Genomic DNA, 10236 nt, shown 5'->3' on the forward strand with positions numbered 1-10236 from the left:
AATCTTAAAATCTTAAAATCTTAAAATCTTAAAATCTTAAAATCTTAAAATCTTAAAATTAAAATCTTAAAATCTTAAAAATCTTAAAATCTTAAAATCTTAAAATCTTAAAATCTTAAAATCTTAAAATCTTAAAATCTTAAAATCTTAAAATCTTAAAATCTTAAAATCTTAAAATCTTAAAATCTTAAAATCTTAAAATCTTAAAATCTTAAAATCTTAAAATCTTAAAATCTTAAAATCTTAAAATCTTAAAATCTTAAAATCTTAAAATCTTAAAAATCTTAAAATCTTAAAATCTTAAAATCTTAAAATCTTAAAATCTTAAAATCTTAAAATCTTAAAATCTTAAAATCTTAAAATCTTAAAATCTTAAAATCTTAAAATCTTAAAATCTTAAAATCTTAAAATCTTAAAATCTTAAAATCTTAAAATCTTAAAATCTTAAAATCTTAAAATCTTAAAATCTTAAAATCTTAAAATCTTAAAATCTTAAAATCTTAAAATCTTAAAATCTTAAAATCTTAAAAATCTTAAAATCTTAAAATCTTAAAATCTTAAAATCTTAAAATCTTAAAATCTTAAAATCTTAAAATCTTAAAATCTTAAAATCTTAAAATCTTAAAATCTTAAAATCTTAAAATCTTAAAATCTTAAAATCTTAAAATCTTAAAATCTTAAAATCTTAAAATCTTAAAATCTTAAAATCTTAAAATCTTAAAATCTTAAAATCTTAAAATCTTAAAATCTTAAAATCTTAAAATCTTAAAATCTTAAAATCTTAAAATCTTAAAATCTTAAAATCTTAAAATCTTAAAATCTTAAAATCTTAAAATCTTAAAATCTTTAAAATCTTAAAATCTTAAAATCTTAAAATCTTAAAATCTTAAAATCTTAAAATCTTAAAATCTTAAAATCTTAAAATCTTAAAATCTTAAAATCTTAAAAATCTTAAAATCTTAAAATCTTAAAATCTTAAAATCTTAAAATCTTAAAATCTTAAAATCTTAAAATCTTAAAATCTTAAAATCTTAAAATCTTAAAATCTTAAAATCTTAAAATCTTAAAATCTTAAAATCTTAAAATCTTAAAATCTTAAAATCTTAAAATCTTAAAATCTTAAAATCTTAAAATCTTAAAATCTTAAAATCTTAAAATCTTAAAATCTTAAAATCTTAAAATCTTAAAATCTTAAAATCTTAAAATCTTAAAATCTTAAAATCTTAAAATCTTAAAATCTTAAAATCTTAAAATCTTAAAATCTTAAAATCTTAAAATCTTAAAATCTTAAAATCTTAAAATCTTAAAATCTTAAAATCTTAAAATCTTAAAATCTTAAAATCTTAAAATCTTAAAATCTTAAAATCTTAAAATCTTAAAATCTTAAAATCTTAAAATCTTAAAATCTTAAAATCTTAAAATCTTAAAATCTTAAAATCTTAAAATCTTAAAATCTTAAAATCTTAAAATCTTAAAATCTTAAAATCTTAAAATCTTAAAATCTTAAAATCTTAAAATCTTAAAATCTTAAAATCTTAAAATCTTAAAATCTTAAAATCTTAAAATCTTAAAATCTTAAAATCTTAAAATCTTAAAATCTTAAAATCTTAAAATCTTAAAATCTTAAAATCTTAAAATCTTAAAATCTTAAAATCTTAAAATCTTAAAATCTTAAAAATCTTAAAATCTTAAAATCTTAAAATCTTAAAATCTTAAAATCTTAAAATCTTAAAATCTTAAAATCTTAAAATCTTAAAATCTTAAAATCTTAAAATCTTAAAATCTTAAAATCTTAAAATCTTAAAATCTTAAAATCTTAAAATCTTAAAATCTTAAAATCTTAAAATCTTAAAATCTTAAAATCTTAAAATCTTAAAATCCTAAAATCTTAAAATCTTTAAATCTTAAAATCTTAAAATCTTAAAATCTTAAAATCTTAAAATCTTAAAATCTTAAAATCTTAAAATCTTAAAATCTTAAAATCTTAAAATCTTAAAATCTTAAAATCTTAAAATCTTAAAATCTTAAAATCTTAAAATCTTAAAATCTTAAAATCTTAAAATCTTAAAATCGTACTTAAAAATCTAAAATCTTAAAATCTTAAAATCTTAAAATCTTAAAATCTTAAAATCTTAAAATCTTAAAATCTTAAAATCTTAAAATCTTAAAATCTTAAAATCTTAAAATCTTAAAATCTTAAAATCTTAAAATTCTAAAATCTTAAAATCTTAAAATCTTAAAATCTTAAAATCTTAAAATCTTAAAATCTTAAAATCTTAAAATCTTAAAATCTTAAAATCTTAAAATCTTAAAATCTTAAAATCTTAAAATCTTAAAATCTTAAAATCTTAAAATCTTAAAATCTTAAAATCTTAAAATCTTAAAATCTTAAAATCTTAAAATCTTAAAATCTTAAAATCTTAAAATCTTAAAAATCTTAAAATCTTAAAATCTTAAAATCTTAAAATCTTAAAATCTTAAAATCTTAAAATCTTAAAATCTTAAAATCTTAAAATCTTAAAATCTTAAAATCTTAAAATCTTAAAATCTTAAAATCTTAAAATCTTAAAATCTTAAAATCTTAAAATCTTAAAATCTTAAAAATCTAAAAATCTTAAAAATCTTAAAATCTTAAAATCTTAAAATCTTAAAATCTTAAAATCTTAAAATCTTAAAATCTTAAAATCTTAAAATCTAAAAATCTTAAAATCTTAAAATCTTAAAATCTTAAAATCTTAAAATCTTAAAATCTTAAAATCTTAAAATCTTAAAATCTTAAAATCTTAAAATCTTAAAATCTTAAAATCTTAAAATCTTAAAATCTTAAAATCTTAAAATCTTAAAATCTTAAAATCTTAAAATCTTAAAATCTTAAAATCTTAAAATCTTAAAATCTTAAAATCTTAAAATCTTAAAATCTTAAAATCTTAAAATCTTAAAATCTTAAAATCTTAAAATCTTAAAATCTTAAAATCTTAAAATCTTAAAATCTTAAAATCTTAAAATCTTAAAATCTTAAAATCTTAAAATCTTAAAATCTTAAAATCTTAAAATCTTAAAATCTTAAAATCTTAAAATCTTAAAATCGTAAAATCTTAAAATCTTAAAATCTTAAATTCTTAAAATCTTAAAATCTTAAAATCTTAAAATCTTAAAATCTTAAAATCTTAAAATCTTAAAATCTTAAAATCTTAAAATCTTAAAATCTTAAAATCTTAAAATCTTAAAATCTTAAAATCTTAAAATCTTAAAATCTTAAAATCTTAAAATCTTAAAATCTTAAAATCTTAAAATCTTAAAATCTTAAAATCTTAAAATCTTAAAATCTTAAAATCTTAAAATCTTAAATCTTAAAATCTTAAAATCTTAAAATCTTAAAATCTTAAAATCTTAAAATCTTAAAATCTTAAAATCTTAAAATCTTAAAATCTTAAAATCTTAAAATCTTAAAATCTTAAAATCTTAAAATCTTAAAATCTTAAAATCTTAAAATCTTAAAATCTTAAAATCTTAAAATCTTAAAATCTTAAAATCTTAAAATCTTAAAATCTTAAAATCTTAAAATCTTAAAATCTTAAAATCTTAAAATCTTAAAATCTTAAAATCTTAAAATCTTAAAATCTTAAAATCTTAAAATCTTAAAATCTTAAAATCTTAAAATCTTAAAATCTTAAAATCTTAAAATCTTAAAATCTTAAAATCTTAAAATCTTAAAATCTTAAAATCTTAAAATCTTAAAATCTTAAAATCTTAAAATCTTAAAATCTTAAAATCTTAAAATCTTAAAATCTTAAAATCTTAAAATCTTAAAATCTTAAAATCTTAAAATCTTAAAATCTTAAAATCTTAAAATCTTAAAATCTTAAAATCTTAAAATCTTAAAATCTTAAAATCTTAAAATCTTAAAATCTTAAAATCTTAAAATCTTAAAATCTTAAAATCTTAAAATCTTAAAATCTTAAATCTTAAAATCTTAAAATCTTAAAATCTTAAAATCTTAAAAATCTTAAAATCTTAAAATCTTAAAATCTTAAAATCTTAAAATCTTAAAATCTTAAAATCTTAAAATCTTAAAATCTTAAAATCTTAAAATCTTAAAATCTTAAAATCTTAAAATCTTAAAATCTTAAAATCTTAAAATCTTAAAATCTTAAAATCTTAAAATCTTAAAATCTTAAAATCTTAAAATCTTAAAATCTTAAAATCTTAAAATCTTAAAATCTTAAAATCTTAAAATCTTAAAATCTTAAAATCTTAAAATCTTAAAATCTTAAAATCTTAAAATCTTAAAATCTTAAAATCTTAAAATCTTAAAATCTTAAAATCTTAAAATCTTAAAATCTTAAAATCTTAAAATCTTAAAATCTTAAAATCTTAAAATCTTAAAATCTTAAAATCTTAAAATCTTAAAATCTTAAAATCTTAAAATCTTAAAATCTTAAAATCTTAAAATCTTAAAATCTTAAAATCTTAAAATCTTAAAATCTTAAAATCTTAAAATCTTAAAATCTTAAAATCTTAAAATCTTAAAATCTTAAATCTTAAAATCTTAAAATCTTAAAATCTTAAAATCTTAAAATCTTAAAATCTTAAAATCTTAAAATCTTAAAATCTTAAAATCTTAAAATCTTAAAATCTTAAAATCTTAAAATCTTAAAATCTTAAAATCTTAAAATCTTAAAATCTTAAAATCTTAAAATCTTAAAATCTTAAAATCTTAAAATCTTAAAATCTTAAAATCTTAAAATCTTAAAATCTTAAAATCTTAAAATCTTAAAATCTTAAAATCTTAAAATCTTAAAATCTTAAAATCTTAAAATCTTAAAATCTTAAAATCTTAAAATCTTAAAATCTTAAAATCTTAAAATCTTAAAATCTTAAAATCTTAAAATCTTAAAATCTTAAAATCTTAAAATCTTAAAATCTTAAAATCTTAAAATCTTAAAATCTTAAAATCTTAAAATCTTAAAATCTTAAAATCTTAAAATCTTAAAATCTTAAAATCTTAAAATCTTAAAATCTTAAAATCTTAAAATCTTAAAATCTTAAAATCTTAAAATCTTAAAATCTTAAAATCTTAAAATCTTAAAATCTTAAAATCTTAAAATCTTAAAATCTTAAAATCTTAAAATCTTAAAATCTTAAAATCTTAAAATCTTAAAATCTTAAAATCTTAAAATCTTAAAATCTTAAAATCTTAAAATCTTAAAATCTTAAAATCTTAAAATCTTAAAATCTTAAAATCTTAAAATCTTAAAATCTTAAAATCTTAAAATCTTAAAATCTTAAAATCTTAAAATCTTAAAATCTTAAAATCTTAAAATCTTAAAATCTTAAAATCTTAAAATCTTAAAAATCTTAAAATCTTAAAATCTTAAAAATCTTAAAATCTTAAAAATCTTAAAATCTTAAAATCTTAAAATCTTAAAATCTTAAAATCTTAAAATCTTAAAATCTTAAAATCTTAAAATCTTAAAATCTTAAAATCTTAAAATCTTAAAATCTTAAAATCTTAAAATCTTAAAATCTTAAAATCTTAAAATCTTAAAATCAAAATCTTAAAATCTTAAAATCTTAAAATCTTAAAATCTTAAAATCTTAAAATCTTAAAATCTTAAAATCCTAAAATCTTTAAAATCTTAAAATCTTAAAATCTTAAAATCTTAAAATCTTAAAACCTTAAAATCTTAAAATCTTAAAATCTTAAAATCTTAAAATCTTAAAATCTTAAAATCTTAAAATCTTAAAATCTTAAAATCTTAAAATCTTAAAATCTTAAAATCTTAAAATCTTAAAATCTTAAAATCTTTAAAATCTTAAAATCTTAAAATCTTAAAATCTTAAAATCTTAAAATCTTAAAATCTTAAAATCTTAAAATCTTAAAATCTTAAAATCTTAAAATCTTAAAATCTTAAAATCTTAAAATCTTAAAATCTTAAAATCTTAAAATCTTAAAATCTTAAAATCTTAAAATCTTAAAATCTTAAAATCTTAAAATCTTAAAATCTTAAAATCTTAAAATCTTAAAATCTTAAAATCTTAAAATCTTAAAATCTTAAAATCTTAAAATCTTAAAATCTTAAAATCTTAAAATCTTAAAATCTTAAAATCTTAAAATCTTAAAATCTTAAATCTTAAAATCTTAAAATCTTAAAATCTTAAAATCTTAAAATCTTAAAATCTTAAAATCTTAAAATCTTAAAATCTTAAAATCTTAAAATCTTAAAATCTTAAAATCTTAAAATCTTAAAATCTTAAAATCTTAAAATCTTAAAATCTTAAAATCTTAAAATCTTAAAATCTTAAATCTTAAAATCTTAAAATCTTAAAATCTTAAAATCTTAAAATCTTAAAATCTTAAAATCTTAAAATCTTAAAATCTTAAAATCTTAAAATCTTAAAATCTTAAAATCTTAAAATCTTAAAATCTTAAAATCTTAAAATCTTAAAATCTTAAAATCTTAAAATCTTAAAATCCTAAAATCTTAAAATTTTAAAATCTTAAAATCTTAAAATCTTAAAAAGTCAAAATCGTCATCGGTGACATGAACGCTGATAGGACCGGTGATAGGACCAGACAGTATGCAAAAAGTATCGAATAACAACGCCCAACAATGCATGAGCTTTGCAGTCTCCCACGAAATGGTCCTCCGAAGTACTTTCTTCCCCAACAAGAATATCCACTTGGCCACATGGAGATCACCTAACCAAGTGAATTATTCTCCGACATTACGAAAGTCCGCACCTACCACAGTGCGAATGTTTAATCCGATCACTACCTCGTTGCAGTATGCCTGCGCTCAAAACTCTCGACGGTGTACAACACGCGCCCGGAAGTGGCTAGGCCAGGAGCAGTTTCTCTTGAAGATGGCTGGAGTTGGCTTCTTCCCCTCTTTTATCAACTTCATAATAAAATGATATTGATTGTACATATCTCAATGTCATTGGCGAAACCAATCTCTGGCACATATCTTGTAACTGTTGGACATCATCCTCGATAATGTCGCAACAGCAGAGCCGAAGCCCTCTTGCACGCATAGTCAACATGGCTGCCGAAGGTCAGCTTGTCGTCAATAACGACTCCAAGGAGCTTCAAACTCCGCTTCAATGCGATCGCAACTTTACCCACATGAATCACTGCATGTTGAACCGACTCTCGGTCTCTAGTGCTTATCCAATCCGCACCATGCTGATCACGTGTGCTGCGGTCAGTTCTACCTCGGGAATTGTCTCCCCATAGACCCTTGATGTTACGTCATCGGCGAAGCCGACGATCCTTACACCAAGAGGGAACTTCAGCTTTAGAACCCCGTTGTACATGATGTCGGGTCATTAGGCCGAAGGCCATTAGGCCGAATGATCATTAGGCTGAATGAGAACTGAGGAGTGAGAAGTAAGTTGTGCGACGTGAGATAGAAGTAGAACGGAAGAAGAAAGAAGAAAGAAGAAAGAAGAAGGAAGAAGGAAGAAGGAAGAAGGAAGAAGGAAGAAGGAAGATGGAAGATGGAAGAAGGAAGAAGGAAAAAGGAAGGATCAAATAATAAAGAAGAAAAAAGAAGGCAGAAGGCAAAAGGAAGAAGGAAGAAGGTGAAAGGAGGAAGGCTGAGGGAAGCAGGAAGAAAGAAGAAGGAAGAAGGCCGAGGGAAGGAGGAAGAAAGAAGTAGGAAGAAGGATGGAGGAAGAAGGAAGAAAAAATGACGAAGGGAGAAGGTAGAAAGGAAAAAAAGCGAAGAAGGAAAAATGAAGAAGAAAGAAGGAGGAAGAAAGAAGGAATCATTGAGACAAAAAGAAGAGAAAAGGAAGAAACAAGCAGGAAAAACCCAGAATGATCCACTTAGCGGTGATAGTGCCTTTCTCGTGCATTATAAAACAAGAAAACATGAGTTACAAGAAAAGCATATGAGAGCAAGGATTTTATCGATCGTTTAGTAGTTTGCGTTTTATCGTTTAGTAGTTTGCCAATAAAACATTCCAGAGGCTGAATTTTAAAATGCGTTGTACGGGGAACTTCTAGTGCGAAGGTTTCTCTACAACTCATTTGAATGCATTGCAGCAGTTTTTGAAAAAAAAATTGCGATTTTGATTTTTTTTTTCCAAGGGGGGACCTTTGAGAAAAATGAGGAAAAAATGTTTTTTGGATAACTCCGGAACTCAATGACCAATTGGACCAATTTTCAACAGCGAAAAATAAGGAAGGATTCCGCGTCGAATGCAACCTGTTGCAAGCAAATCGGATAAGGCTAAGTCCAAAAAAGTGTGTCTCAATTTTTTTTGTTCATACACACACATACATACATACATACACACATACCGACATCACCTCAATTCGTTGATCTGAGTCGATTGGTATATAACACCGGGTCTATGAGCCTTCTATCAAAAGTTCAGTTTTGGTGTGATCCTATAGCCTTTACGTATACTTAGTATACGCGAAAGGCAAAAAGAAGCATTTCAATAGATAGAAGTTGTTGAGTAGTTGCGTCTGTATAGTGCCTGTCCTAAACATTAATTGCAATTGAATTCATATCAAAATGTGTAAGATCTTGTTTAAATTTGATGGATTTTTTCCCAACCCACCAATGAATTAACAGTCACATGCCCATCAGCCAACGGGATACCAATTCCAGCTCGTGCATTCCCACCCGGAATACACAAAACAATCATTATCGATCTCGAGAGGCTCTCGACGTGCTGTCATTTGGGCGAGACGTCAAAATCCTCCACAGGGAATAAAAATCATTTCGGGCAGCCAGCAGCCCCTCGAGCTCGGACAAATAATAAATGCTTATCACACTTTTCGGTTCGTCCGACTCGAGTGGGGACCAAGAGACTCTCGTAAAACTTTGCTCAATTGAATCTCCCGAAGATTATGTGGATCGTTCCCGGGTCCACAATACTGCGGGGTTGTGGTCAGCCACACCGTACTCCAATTTTCAATTCCATCATCATCGGACGGTTGGCGACGGGACGGCAGTCATTTCCATCCGGCCAGAGCCTTAACCCCTATTCAATCAGGTCCGCTTTTTCGATGGAAGAAAAGTGCAAAAAAAACTACACCAAAGATCCTTCCATCCATTTCGAATTGGGTTTGATTGTTTGGCCAGCTGTGATTCAATCCGCCCCGACTGTCCACTGCAGCGGCCGAAACCGATGGAAAGCTGTCAAATTTGCGAGCCATTCAAATTTGTTATCAGATTTCCAACCTACCTATCACTGATGTTGGTGATTTACCCTTTTCTATCGAATTCCTTGGGTGGGAGGAAGTTGGCCTTCTCTCACGAGGCCAGCTCCCATTCCGTTTCCGTCACTGCCGATAGAGCGGAAAAGATTGAAATTCAAAAATTGAAATTTATGACTTTCGGTGGTTTTCTGCCCTTCCGGCATGTGTGTTTATGGGATCCCCGAGCCGTCACGTGGTTTTTGTTGGATTTTTCTGTTTGGGCAAATCACAAATATGAATATTTATTACAACTGCGGTTGTGGGATATGTTTGATTTTCGGGGTTTGATGTGGCTTTTGTGATTGAAATTGAAACAAGAAAACGATTGGGTATTGTTCAATATGTAAGAAATTCTTCGTATAAAGAAATGGTTATCTGCGATAGATGAGCTTTATTTCCATGCAATTTATTAAGTCAACCTTGAAATCTATTAAGCTGTGAATAAGTTTTAAAAAGATGGCAGTTGGAATTTTGAATCATGTTCATGTAGGAAATACAATATTTTTAACAAAGGCACGTACTAATACGAATTCATGTTATTTGTCCTCACAAATATGAACGAAATATATAGACATGACATCATATATTCATTCTGTATACTGTCCGCTACCTTCAATACAGCTCCCACAACTCATCCAAAAAAAGGACACTCTCCAACTAATGTGAACGGGGTTTTTCGCAACATTTATTCCACACGCAAAGTGGGAATAAATAAATTCGATTGTAATTCCCCGGTGGAATTTGGGCAAAAACGGATAAAACTCTCCGGCGCTGTGGGATCGGACACGACGCTGACGACGGCCTGGGAGACAGTTGCACAAAACTTTTATATTACTAGTAACAAGCAGCACTATTTCGTATGCACACAGAATCCCCCGCAGTCAGCTGGAACCGGGAACCCTTTTTTGCTTTTCCCGTGAAAAGCAAAATCGAAAGGCTAAATATTCATAGAAAAATTTATCTTTCGATACGAGAATCGGATGAAAGCGTGATGGTAAAAGAATTTGGCACCCTT

Source organism: Armigeres subalbatus, chromosome 1, assembly GCF_024139115.2.
Source record: "Armigeres subalbatus isolate Guangzhou_Male chromosome 1, GZ_Asu_2, whole genome shotgun sequence".
In the NCBI taxonomy this organism is placed as follows: Eukaryota; Metazoa; Arthropoda; class Insecta; order Diptera; family Culicidae; genus Armigeres; species Armigeres subalbatus.